Source organism: Lissotriton helveticus, chromosome 9 (genome assembly GCF_964261635.1).
Source record: "Lissotriton helveticus chromosome 9, aLisHel1.1, whole genome shotgun sequence".
Classification (NCBI taxonomy): domain Eukaryota; kingdom Metazoa; phylum Chordata; class Amphibia; order Caudata; family Salamandridae; genus Lissotriton; species Lissotriton helveticus.
In genome coordinates, this window is record NC_136070.1 from 396,297,914 (window position 1) to 396,312,429 (window position 14,516).

Sequence of the window (14,516 nt, forward strand, 5' to 3'; positions counted from 1 at the left end):
CCTAAAGTTATGGCTGGGACAGAATGGGGCTTTAGCCATGTTTCCGTCAGGAAACATATGTCCGGATTTGCTGAGGTCATGAGGTCCCAGACCTCTGTGGAGTGCTTGGACAGGGATCTGATATTACAAAGCAGATTTTTACTTCCTAAGGGGGTGGTCACCTCTACCCTATGGTTCTGGATGGTCCGGCTGCCTGTCGGCTCCCCATCGGGAGGCCGAGGTTGAATTACGTAAGGCTTTCTATCCACAGGTAGTATGTGGAACTGGGATCTACAGTGATTACAAGAGAATGGACCTTCTATGTTAATCCCTGTCAACCTACTACATCCCCTCGAGATGCTTCAGATTACAGCATGTGTAGCCCCTTTACCGTAATCTGCCATTATAGCTCTTGTTTTCTGAAACAAACTGAGCGTGATGTGTTTAAAAAGAGAACAATATTGCTCTTTTCTTTTTATGTGACCTGTCCATCTTGATCTGACATTCTTGCTCCATAAACACAACAGGTAGTGCTCTGTCACTGTAAGGAGGGCGCAGAACATCAGCTTTTGAAGAAAGGTAGGTATTTACATTTCTGAAGTGGTTGCAACCCTAGGAATAAGCGCCAATATAATCATACTGAAGTTGAAAATGTGAATGAGCAATAAAAATGCATTTAAATGTTGTTGTATCTTGTCACAGAGATCGTGTGGGATAATGGGCAGCTCCGTGCGAATAATGGACTGTACATGTGGACAATGGGCTGCTGACCCTCTTCTGAGTTTTTAGCAAGAAGAAATTTGAACTTCTATACGGTTTTGTGTTCATTATAGGCCGATAATATGTGTTGATTAAATTAATTTAATTAAGTGCTGTGTATTGCCGATTTTATGACATTTTTATTGGTATATGTCAATGAATTGGGCATTGTGCAATATTTCTGTAAAAATGTATTTCTTGGAAATAAAGAATTTTTGAATGACTGTCACAGATATCAAATGTCAGGCTATGTTTTATGACAAATTGCTGCTTATTCTTTTAACATGGAAATTGGTAATTACATTTCTTTGACTGCAAAGTGAGAGGATTTTGTAGAATGCACTATGTGACCATCCAGCTGAGGTATAGGGAATGTGAAAGGAAAATATGATTGATGTAAAAATAATTCTCAGACACAGCAAAACACAAATACTTGTAAATGACTTGTAGAAATATTACAAAGTATATCAGTCGTTAGGAAAACGCTAACTAAGCACTTTTTTAAAAATTCTGTAAAGTGATGGAAAAAAGACTTTAGTAAGATCAAGACGCTTTACTTGGTAATGCATAAAAAATAAATATTTGCTGAATTCTGATTTCTACACATTATCATTTGTGCGCTGTATAGTTTTATCAGCAAAACTGACTGTGCAAATTTAGAAAATGTGCTGTATGTAAATGTCAGTGAACTAATATATTTATAACAGTGTGCTCCAAAATGCACTACTTGCTACATACCAATTCCTTACCACTTTGCTGCAAAATGGGTTTTTGAGTAATGCTTGGATTTTCACAATCATTATGACTTCAGAGATGCAACGCTGATGGCAGCACCCCCACTCAGAAAATTATTTCGGCCCTACTGACCCTAGGAGACATGCCATTCTGATTTATTTAATTGTTTTATAAAGGGCCAGCTTGTTGTCACAGAGGTGTTTTGCAGTTCAGTAGTTAATAGGTGGAGACCTGCCTGAAGCATCCCTCAAACAAGTTAGAATCAGAGGTCATTGATTAGGTCAGAGGAGTCTTCCTTTTGTGGAGTATCTACCAGGTGTGGCTTCTCCACTAGGGCAGATGAGCACCACCCCCACTAACAAAAATGCCCCAAGAAAAGCCACAGGGATACAAAAATAAAATGGTAAGATTGTTAATTTATCACCATTTTTTTTCTTCACCAACCTGTTCAGAACCGAGTATTAGGATGGGGTGGGGCCATTTCTGCAGAATGGGGAACTGGGATGGGGTGGGGGGGCTGTGCAGTTAGGTTTAAAGTGTGTATGCCTCTTCCGCAGCTGTCTTGCAATGGGCAACCAGACATATGCATTTTAAACCTCTAGACAGCCGGGTTAGAGGAAGCACAGTCCTCCCGTGCCCTTGAGAGCGCTGAGTGAGGCCACTACTTCTAATTCTGTGCTGCTCTCATGCTGGTTACCTGCAAGAAAGCAGCGCCAGGATTGGTTAGGGGAGTTTGCTGGAGCCAGGTCTGGAGCTTGGAGAAGACAACAAAGAACACAGACCGAAGCGGGTGAGACATTGGATGTGTCATGCAGCAAGCGAGGTAAGTAAATGACTATTTCTTTCTATTTATACCTTATATGCATGCATCCACCCACCACCCATTTGCCCGCCTCACCACTCTTTGTAGTCGCTGGTACCTACATAGAATCAGGGACACGACTCCTGGGGCAGTCTGATCATTGTCTTTGAGGTACAGATGTGGTTTATTTAATTTGCAACATTCTCTCCTTTACACAATGTGTGAGGTTATGATGCTGACTTGTACAGGAGCAGGCACACATCTTGGTCCTGTGTGTGAAGTGTCTACAAGGGCATAAAGCATCTTAATTATATTATTTTCTGTCACTATCCAGAACAGGGCTCACCCCTGCTCAGAAAAGTGTGGTCCCTAAGAACTTCAGAGATCACTCAAAACACTCATCCATTTGGGTCGGTAGCTCTAGAATTGCGACACCTTCTCGCTGACTGACCAGGTCCAGATTGCTTTGATTCTTTAAACCCTCCATTCATTCGGCCAGGTGAGGAGTGGCTTAGACCTGTGTTGTCCTGCGGACTTTGCAAACCTGTATCTTGAACGTGACATAGGACCAGGCCATCCAGCTATCAGTCCTGCAAGAGGCGGCCTGCTCCTGCAGCAACCTCCTGAAGAGAGATCTTTATTCTCTCATATCTCCAAAGGTTAAGCTGTCGGTAAGGGTCCTCCAAAGCTGCCCTCTGGTACCATTCTTTCTCATGAGAAAAAAGGCTGTCTGTCTGAAAACTTCAAGAGCTTTAATCTTCTCATTCAGCAACCACTTTCATGCAGGACTCATGGACATAGGTTCTGTCAGTCACTGCATATTTGCCCTAAGCAATTACTGATTACCTCATTCTTCCATCCTTGACAAGAGATACAATTTTGGAGCCTCCACCTGGTCTCCCTGAGGATCGGTCCCCAGAGGTCAGCACCTGATGCATACGCTCTGTGAACTATTCACACACTCGACTGAAGACAACCTAACACTGTTCCTTTCTCAAGCCTAGACCTGCCTTCCCAACTCAGTCGCATCTTTATGTTCATGCATCCGGTTACCAGTTACCAAACTTGATACATACTTGTTTTTTATTGTGTCTTATGAGACCTCCTTAGTCCTTATACCATACATTAACATGGCTATGTTCATAATGTGTAACTTGTTCTTCATTGTGCCTTACCCCCCTTCTCCAGGGGGGCGTGATATGTGAAAATTTCAAAAAAATTTAAACAAAAAAAAAACATGGCTATGTTCATCACATGCATCTCACTTATACATTAATTTAATTGTTCTAGCTATCCACCAGTCTATACTACTACTATCTTGTGCAACAATATCCACCTTTAAAATGTATAGGTCAGCAGTACATTTAGTCTTCAGCACCTTTACTTGGTCTTGCTTTCATGGCAAACATATCTATAGTGCACCTTTTCTCATGCACCAGACCTTAAAACTTCGGGGTATAATTATGAGGAAGTTTGCATCCCGTTTGCCCCACGCAACGTGATATATGCATGACGCAAACCTTAAGAGATACTTATAAAGTCATGCAAGGCCCCTTTGCCTGGTCCTAAGTGGCTTTGTAAATCTGGAGTAACGCAAAGCAGCACAAATCGCTCCCATGCAACTCCCATGGTTTTGACATATTCCAGATTTACCAGAACTGGTAAACCTGGGACTGCGCCATGAAGTTACGCTGAGGAGAAATATCCCTATTCCTCATTTCTTCCTCTTTCTATGTGTGCTGTGTTCAAAAGCACACGTAGAAGGAGGAATATGCCTCTCATGATCGTTTTTGTACAGAAAGGTTGCCCTTCCTGCACAAAAACAACCCTGCATGCAACACAGACACCCTTGCACCATAGTGCAAGGGTGCTTGCATTGGAGCTAGGCTGCCAAAAGGGCGCCAGCGCACGAGAAAGGACAAGAATGCACCACATTGATTTAAATATAGCGCATTCCTGTCCTTTCCCTGTCATGTAGTGCAGTGCAGCAAGGGACTTGCTGTGCTGCGTGACTTGGCCAGAAATATGGCCCTAATTGTATCTGCCAGATCAGCCTTAAATCCCTCCATCAGACTTGAGCTTCACATTCACCTCAAAAGTCCCTCTTTCCACATTCTATGGGGCATCCAAGCCATTTACAAGAATTTAACATCTTGCTCCCGTTTTGCCTAATTATTTCAACACGATTCATAACAGGGGGTGGTGATGGACTGAGTATCTGAATTAAGCAGAACACTCCTACCCAGTCAAAAGAACAGGGCTTGATCCATCACCGTTTTTTAGCTCACTGCACCATCCCAGTTCAGAACCTGGCTATATGCAAATTAGTCTGTCCCTGGCCCAGTGCATCATGGGAACAGGGCAAACCAAACTACCAAGCCAATTCTTCACTGGAAAGGAAACAAGCTTCAGGGGACCGGTTTCTGGCATTACAGCCGTCTTCGGCCCAGCTTGCTTGAATCCTGATGGTGCAGTGAGCAAGGGACTCATGTCTGAGCATACCCTTCCACACTTGTGGTGGCCAAAACGATTCATAACAGGGGGTGGTGATGGACAGAGTATCTGAATTAAGCAGAACACTCCTACCCAGTCAAAAGATCAGGGCTTGATCCATCACCGTTTTTTAGCTCACTGCACCATCCCAGTTCAGAACCTGGCTATATGCAAATTAGTCTGTTCCTGGCCCAGTGCATCATGGGAACAGGGCAAACCAAACTACCAAGCCAATTCTTCACTTGAAAGGAAACAAGCTTCCGGGGACCGGTTTCTGGCATTACAGCCGTCTTCGGCCCGGCTTGCTTGAATCCTGATGGTGCAGTGAGCAAGGGACTCATGTCTGAGCATACCCTTCCACACTTGTGGTGGCCAAAACGATTCATAACAGGGGTGGTGATGGACAGAGTATCTGAATTAAGCAGAACACTCCTACCCAGTCAAAAGATCAGGGCTTGATCCATCACCGTTTTTTAGCTCACTGCACCATCCCAGTTCAGAACCTGGCTATATGCAAATTTGTCTGTCCCTGGCCCAGTGCATCATGGGAACAGGGCAAACCAAACTACCAAGCCAATTCTTCACTGGAAAGGAAACAAGCTTCCGGGGACCGGTTTCTGACATTACAGCCGTCTTCGGCCCGGCTTGCTTGAATCCTGATGGTGCAGTGAGCAAGGGACTCATGTCTGAGCATACCCTTCCACACTTGTGGTGGCCAAAACGATTCATAACAGGGGTGGTGATGGACAGAGTATCTGAATTAAGCAGAACACTCCTACCCAGTCAAAAGATCAGGGCTTGATCCATCACCGTTTTTTAGCTCACTGCACCATCCCAGTTCAGAACCTGGCTATATGCAAATTAGTCTGTCCCTGGCCCAGTGCATCATGGGAACAGGGCAAACCAAACTACCAAGCCAATTCTTCACTGGAAAGGAAACAAGCTTCCAGGGACCGGTTTCTGGCATTACAGCCGTCTTCGGCCCGGCTTGCTTGAATCCTGATGGTGCAGTGAGCAAGGGACTCATGTCTGAGCATACCCTTCCACACTTGTGGTGGCCAAAACGATTCATAACAGTGGTGGTGATGGACAGAGTATCTGAATTAAGCAGAACACTCCTACCCAGTCAAAAGATCAGGGCTTGATCCATCACCGTTTTTTAGCTCACTGCACCATCCCAGTTCAGAACCTGGCTATATGCAAATTAGTCTGTCCCTGGCCCAGTGCATCATGGGAACAGGGCAAACCAAACTACCAAGCCAATTCTTCACTGGAAAGGAAACAAGCTTCCAGGGACCGGTTTCTGGCATTACAGCCGTCTTCGGCCCGGCTTGCTTGAATCCTGATGGTGCAGTGAGCAAGGGACTCATGTCTGAGCATACCCTTCCACACTTGTGGTGGCCAAAACGATTCATAACAGGGGGTGGTGATGGACAGAGTATCTGAATTAAGCAGAACACTCCTACCCAGTCAAAAGATCAGGGCTTGATCCATCACCGTTTTTTAGCTCACTGCACCATCCCAGTTCAGAACCTGGCTATATGCAAATTAGTCTGTCCCTGGCCCAGTGCATCATGGGAACAGGGCAAACCAAACTACCAAGCCAATTCTTCACTGGAAAGGAAACAAGCTTCAGGGAACCGGTTTCTGGCATTACAGCCGTCTTCGGCCCGGCTTGCTTGAATCCTGATGGTGCAGTGAGCAAGGGACTCATGTCTGAGCATACCCTTCCACACTTGTGGTGGCCAAAACGATTCATAACAGGGGGTGGTGATGGACAGAGTATCTGAATTAAGCAGTACACTCCTACCCATTCAAAAGATCAGGGCTTGATCCATCACCGTTTTTTAGCTCACTGCACCATCCCAGTTCAGAACCTGGCTATATGCAAATTAGTCTGTCCCTGGCCCAGTGCATCATGGGAACAGGGCAAACCAAACTACCAAGCCAATTCTTCACTGGAAAGGAAACAAGCTTCCGGGGACCGGTTTCTGGCATTACAGCCGTCTTCGGCCCGGCTTGCTTGAATCCTGATGGTGCAGTGAGCAAGGGACTCATGTCTGAGCATACCCTTCCACACTTGTGGTGGCCAAAACGATTCATAACAGGGGGTGGTGATGGACAGAGTATCTGAATTAAGCAGAACACTCCTACCCAGTCAAAAGATCAGGGCTTGATCCATCACCGTTTTTTAGCTCACTGCACCATCCCAGTTCAGAACCTGGCTATATGCAAATTAGTCTGTCCCTGGCCCAGTGCATCATGGGAACAGGGCAAACCAAACTACCAAGCCAATTCTTCACTGGAAAGGAAACAAGCTTCCGGGGACCGGTTTCTGGCATTACAGCCGTCTTCGGCCCGGCTTGCTTGAATCCTGATGGTGCAGTGAGCAAGGGACTCATGTCTGAGCATACCCTTCCACACTTGTGTTGGCCAAAACGATTCATAACAGGGGGTGGTGATGGACAGAGTATCTGAATTAAGCAGAACACTCCTACCCAGTCAAAAGATCAGGGCTTGATCCATCACCGTTTTTTAGCTCACTGCACCATCCCAGTTCAGAACCTGGCTATATGCAAATTAGTCTGTCCCTGGCCCAGTGCATCATGGGAACAGGGCAAACCAAACTACCAAGCCAATTCTTCACTGGAAAGGAAACAAGCTTCCGGGGACCGGTTTCTGGCATTACAGCCGTCTTCGGCCCGGCTTGCTTGAATCCTGATGGTGCAGTGAGCAAGGGACTCATGTCTGAGCACATATCCTTCCACACTTGTGGTGGCCAAAACAATTCATAACAGGGGGTGGTGATGGACAGAGTATCTGAATTAAGCAGAACACTCCTACCCAGTCAAAAGATCAGGGCTTGATCCATCACCGTTTTTTAGCTCACTGCACCATCCCAGTTCAGAACCTGGCTATATGCAAATTAGTCTGTCCCTGGCCCAGTGCATCATGGGAACAGGGCAAACCAAACTACCAAGCCAATTCTTCACTGGAAAGGAAACAAGCTTCCGGGGACCGGTTTCTGGCATTACAGCCGTCTTCTGCCCGGCTTGCTTGAATCCTGATGGTGCAGTGAGCAAGGGACTCATGTCTGAGCATACCCTTCCACACTTGTGGTGGCCAAAACGATTCATAACAGGGGGTCGTGATGGACAGAGTATCTGAATTAAGCAGAACACTCCTACCCAGTCAAAAGATCAGGGCTTGATCCATCACCGTTTTTTAGCTCACTGCACCATCCCAGTTCAGAACCTGGCTATATGCAAATTAGTCTGTCCCTGGCCCAGTGCATCATGGGAACAGGGCAAACCAAACTACCAAGCCAATTCTTCACTGGAAAGGAAACAAGCTTCCGGGGACCGGTTTCTGGCATTACAGCCGTCTTCGGCCCGGCTTGCTTGAATCCTGATGGTGCAGTGAGCAAGGGACTCATGTCTGAGCATACCCTTCCACACTTGTGGTGGCCAAAATGATTCATAACAGGGGGTGGTGATGGACAGAGTATCTGAATTAAGCAGAACACTCCTACCCAGTCAAAAGATCAGGGCTTGATCCATCACCGTTTTTTAGCTCACTGCACCATCCCAGTTCAGAACCTGGCTATATGCTAATTAGTCTGTCCCTGGCCCAGTGCATCATGGGAACAGGGCAAACCAAACTACCAAGCCAATTCTTCACTGGAAAGGAAACCAGCTTCCGGGGACCGGTTTCTGGCATTACAGCCGTCTTCGGCCCGGCTTGCTTGAATCCTGATGGTGCAGTGAGCAACGGACTCATGTCTGAGCATACCCTTCCACACTTGTGGTGGCCAAAACGATTCATAACAGGGGGTGGTGATGGACAGAGTATCTGAATTAAGCAGAACACTCCTACCCAGTCAAAAGATCAGGGCTTGATCCATCACCGTTTTTTAGCTCACTGCACCATCCCAGTTCAGAACCTGGCTATATGCAAATTAGTCTGTACCTGGCCCAGTGCATCATGGGAACAGGGCAAACCAAACTACCAAGCCAATTCTTCACTGGAAAGGAAACAAGCTTCCGGGGACCGGTTTCTGGCATTACAGCCGTCTTCGGCCCGGCTTGCTTGAATCCTGATGGTGCAGTGAGCAAGGGACTCATGTCTGAGCATACCCTTCCACACTTGTGGTGGCCAAAACGATTCATAACAGGGGGTGGTGATGGACAGAGTATCTGAATTAAGCAGAACACTCCTACCCAGTCAAAAGATCAGGGCTTGATCCATCACCGTTTTTTAGCTCACTGCACCATCCCAGTTCAGAACCTGGCTATATGCAAATTAGTCTGTCCCTGGCCCAGTGCATCATGGGAACAGGGCAAACCAGGAAGCTTCCCAGTGTAAGAATTGGCTTGGTAGTTTGGTTTGCCCTGTTCCCATCATGCACTGGGACAGGAACAGACTAATTTGCATATAGCCAGGTTCTGAACTGGGATGGTGCAGTGAGCTAAAAAACGGTGTTGGATCTAGCCCTGATCTCTTGACTGGGTGAGAGTATTCTGCTTAATTCAGAAACTCTGTCCATCACCACCCCTTGTTGTTAAATATTTTGTCCACCCTAAGCGTGGAAGGGTATACTCAGATGTGAGTCCCTTGCTCATTGCACCATCAGGATTCAAGCAAGCCGGGCCGACGACGGCTGAAATGCCAGAAACCGGTCCCCGGAAGCTTGTTTCCTTCCCAGTGTAAGAATTGGCTTGGTAGTTTGGTTTGCCCTGTTCCCATCATGCACTGGGACAGGAACAGACTCATTTGCATATAGCCAGGTTCTGAACTGGGATGGTGCAGTGAGCTAAAAAACGGTGTTGGATCTAGCCCTCATCTCTTGACTGGGTGAGAGTATTCTGCTTAATTCAGAAACTCTGTCCATCACTACCCCTTGTTGTTAAATATTTTATCCACCCTAAGCGTGGAAGGGTATACTCAGATGTGAGTCCCTTGCTCATTGCACCATCAGGATTCAAGCAAGCCGGGCCGACGACGGCTGAAATGCCAGAAACCGGTCCCCGGAAGCTTGTTTCCTTCCCAGTGTAAGAATTGGCTTGGTAGTTTGGTTTGTCCTGTTCCCATCATGCACTGGGACAGGAACAGACTAATTTGCATATAGCCAGGTTCTGAACTGGGATGGTGCAGTGAGCTAAAAAACGGTGTTAGATCTAGCCCTGATCTCTTGACTGGGTGAGAGTATTCTGCTTAATTCAGAAACTCTGTCCATCACCACCCCTTGTTGTTAAATATTTTGTCCACCCTAAGCGTGGAAGGGTATACTCAGATGTGAGTCCCTTGCTCATTGCACCATCAGGATTCAAGCAAGCCGGGCCGACGACGGCTGAAATGCCAGAAACCGGCCCCCGGAAGCTTGTTTCCTTCCCAGTGTAAGAATTGGCTTGGTAGTTTGGTTTGCCCTGTTCCCATCATGCACTGGGACAGGAACAGACTAATTTGCATATAGCCAGGTTCTGAACTGGGATGGTGCAGTGAGCTAAAAAACGGTGTTGGATCTAGCCCTGATCTCTTGACTGGGTGAGAGTATTCTGCTTAATTCAGAAATTCTGTCCATCACCACCCCTTGTTGTTAAATATTTTGTCCACCCTAACCGTGGAAGGGTATACTCAGATGTGAGTCCCTTGCTCATTGCACCATCAGGATTCAAGCAAGCCGGGCCGACGACGGCTGAAATGCCAGAAACCGATCCCCGGAAGCTTGTTTCCTTCCAGTGTAAGAATTGGCTTGGTAGTTTGGTTTGCCCTGTTCCCATCATGCACTGGGACAGGAACAGACTAATTTGCATATAGCCAGGTTCTGAACTGGGATGGTGCAGTGAGCTAAAAAACGGTGTTGGATCTAGCCCTGATCTCTTGACTGGGTGAGAGTATTCTGCTTAATTCAGAAACTCTCTCCATCACCACCCCTTGTTGTTAAATATTTTGTCCACCCTAAGCGTGGAAGGGTATACTCAGATGTGAGTCCCTTGCTCATTGCACCATCAGGATTCAAGCAAGCCGGGCCGATGACGGCTGAAATGCCAGAAACCGGTCCCCGGAAGCTTGTTTCCTTCCCAGTGTAAGAATTGGCTTGGTAGTTTGGTTTGCCCTGTTCCCATCATGCACTGGGACAGGAACAGACTAATTTGCATATAGCCAGGTTCTGAACTGGGATGGTGCAGTGAGCTAAAAAACGGTGTTGGATCTAGCCCTGATCTCTTGACTGGGTGAGAGTATTCTGCTTAATTCAGAAACTCTGTCCATCACCACCCCTTGTTGTTAAATATTTTGTCCACCCTAAGCGTGGAAGGATATACTCAGATGTGAGTCCCTTGCTCATTGCACCATCAGGATTCAAGCAAGCCGGGCCGACGACGGCTGAAATGCCAGAAACCGGTCCCCGGAAGCTTGTTTCCTTCCCAGTGTAAGAATTGGCTTGGTAGTTTGGTTTGCCCTGTTCCCATCATGCACTGGGACAGGAACAGACTAATTTCCATATAGCGAGGTTCTGAACTGGGATGGTGCAGTGAGCTAAAAAACGGTGTTGGATCTAGCCCTGATCTCTTGACTGGGTGAGAGTATTCTGCTTAATTCAGAAACTCTGTCCATCACCACCCCTTGTTGTTAAATATTTTATCCACCCTAAGCGTGGAAGGGTATACTCAGATGTGAGTCCCTTGCTCATTGCACCATCAGGATTCAAGCAAGCCGGGCCGACGACGGCTGAAATGCCAGAAACCGGTCCCCGGAAGCTTGTTTCCTTCCAAGTGTAAGAATTGGCTTGGTAGTTTGGTTTGCCCTGTTCCCATCATGCACTGGGACAGGAACAGACTAATTTGCATATAGCCAGGTTCTGAACTGGGATGGTGCAGTGAGCTAAAAAACGGTGTTGGATCTAGCCCTGATCTCTTGACTGGGTGAGAGTATTCTGCTTAATTCAGAAACTCTGTCCATCACCACCCCTTGTAGTTAAATATTTTGGCCACCCTAAGCGTGGAAGGGTATACTCAGATGTGAGTCCCTTGCTCATTGCACCATCAGGATTCAAGCAGGCCGGGCCGACGACGGCTGAAATGCCAGAAACCGGTCCCCGGAAGCTTGTTTCCTTCCCAGTGTAAGAATTGGCTTGGTAGTTTGGTTTGCCCTGTTCCCATCATGCACTGGGACAGGAACAGACTAATTTGCATATAGCCAGGTTCTGAACTGGGATGGTGCAGGAGCTAAAAAACGGTGTTGGATCTAGCCCTGATCTCTTGACTGGGTGAGAGTATTCTGCTTAATTCAGAAACTCTGTCCATCACCACCCCTTGTTGTTAAATATTTTGTCCACCCTAAGCGTGGAAGGGTATACTCAGATGTGAGTCCCTTGCTCATTGCACCATCAGGATTCAAGCAGGCCGGGCCGACGACGGCTGAAATGCCAGAAACCGGTCCCCGGAAGCCTGTTTCCTTCCCAGTGTAAGAATTGGCTTGGTAGTTTGGTTTGCCCTGTTCCCATCATGCACTGGGACAGGAACAGACTAATTTGCATATAGCCAGGTTCTGAACTGGGATGGTGCAGTGAGCTAAAAAACGGTGTTGGATCTAGCCCTGATCTCTTGACTGGGTGAGAGTATTCTGCTTAATTCAGAAACTCTGTCCATCACCACCCCTTGTTGTTAAATATTTTGTCCACCCTAAGCGTGGAATGGTATACTCAGATGTGAGTCCCTTGCTCATTGCACCATCAGGATTCAAGCAGGCCGGGCCGACGACGGCTGAAATGCCAGAAACCGGTCCCCGGAAGCTTGTTTCCTTCCCAGTGTAAGAATTGGCTTGGTAGTTTGGTTTGCCCTGTTCCCATCATGCACTGGGACAGGAACAGACTAATTTGCATATAGCCAGGTTCTGAACTGGGATGGTGCAGTGAGCTAAAAAACGGTGTTGGATCTAGCCCTGATCTCTTGACTGGGTGAGAGTATTCTGCTTAATTCAGAAACTCTGTCCATCACCACCCCTTGTTGTTAAATATTTTGTCCACCCTAAGCGTGGAAGGGTATACTCAGATGTGAGTCCCTTGCTCATTGCACCATCAGGATTCAAGCAAGCCGGGCCGACGACGGCTGAAATGCCAGAAACCGGTCCCCGGAAGCTTGTTTCCTTCCCAGTGTAAGAATTGGCTTGGTAGTTTGGTTTGCCCTGTTCCCATCATGCACTGGGACAGGAACAGACTAATTTGCATATAGCCAGGTTCTGAACTGGGATGGTGCAGTGAGCTAAAAAACGGTGTTGGATCTAGCCCTGATCTCTTGACTGGGTGAGAGTATTCTGCTTAATTCAGAAACTCTGTCCATCACCACCCCTTGTTGTTAAATACTTATTTCAACAGGCAGGTACTGTGGCGATGCCTACGACAGACCCTTGCTTGACAGCAGTCAGGTGCCCAACTTTTGCCTTATCACAACAGTTGATCTCACATGCTTCCTCCACAGCCATCTGCAAATTGCCCCCTTGCAATCAAAACATATAATGGACACTCTCTCCATTCCCTCTGGTATCTTACTACCTCAACAGACGAGAAACGACAAGCGATACATTTCTTGAACTGTGAAGAAGGAGGGTCAATGCATGGCACTCCTATTTTAGACATATGGTCTGGTACTACCTAAATCCCCCTCCTCCTTACCAAGAACCCTTGGGGTCGGAACCCTCCCGGCTTACCGCCCCCTTTTCCCCCAAGGCAAACAATTTAAGCACCACACTGTTTGGGTTAGGGGTCGTAAACCCCGGCCGTTCAACTTGTTCCAATGGAGCCAAAACCAAACTAGGAAAAATGTTTATGAATAAAACGTTCAACTGTCACTCAATTCATAGAAAGGTTGTTATGTCGCTTCCTAGGAGGTAAACACCTCCTATTAGGAGTTTGCTTTGCCGGGGGGCCGTGGCTTAGCACCCGACGGGAATGGCGGCGCCCGGGTGAAGCTCCTTGGGGACCTTTGTAGGCTGTCTACTTCTCGTGCTCCCTCAACGCTACTTTTTGGATGTGAGGACGTCGGAACATCTACTCCTCCTTCTGAGACCTCTGCGGCTCCTCTTGGCAGTGAATTGACAACTTTATTGACTATGTGAGTTCTTGCTGCGTCGCTGCCTTGCGACCGCCATTTTGTTTTTTCTTTTCGTGCTGAGATGCCGACCTTTTATGTTTTCATGGAAATACTGTGGCTTTTTCTCCAACGTTGATATTGTTCCTCCGGATTCAGTTTCTCCTTTTGCTGCGCTTTCGCCGCTTTCTATGTCTCCAATTTCATTCTCGCTGCCCCCTTTTTCTGACTGACTTTGATACGGCGGCCATTTTCTGATTTATCACTTCTCACATTTTCTTCGACATTTTTGGCCGCTCTCTTGTCATTTTTTCTTATGGGCAAATTGAAGGGCACTCTCTCTTCGAAAACTTCCACGAAGCGTATTTTCATTAAGAATTCGAAGCTGTTTTCCGAATTCTCTCATTTGCAGGACTCGTCACCTCCTCCTCAGGCAGACAATATGGCGGCGTTGGATTCTGCTACACCGGCTTTAGGGAAATCTCTCACTAAACGCCTTAAGCATAATCCTCCTTCTCCCCCTAAATCTGCCTCCTCTGTCTCTATGGAGCTTTTATTAGAAGAGATTAGAGCACTGCGTTCCTTTATGGAAGAAACGAACGCAAAGCTACAAGTTCTTACCGACAACTGGTCGCAACTCGACAACAGAGTAACTGCGGTGG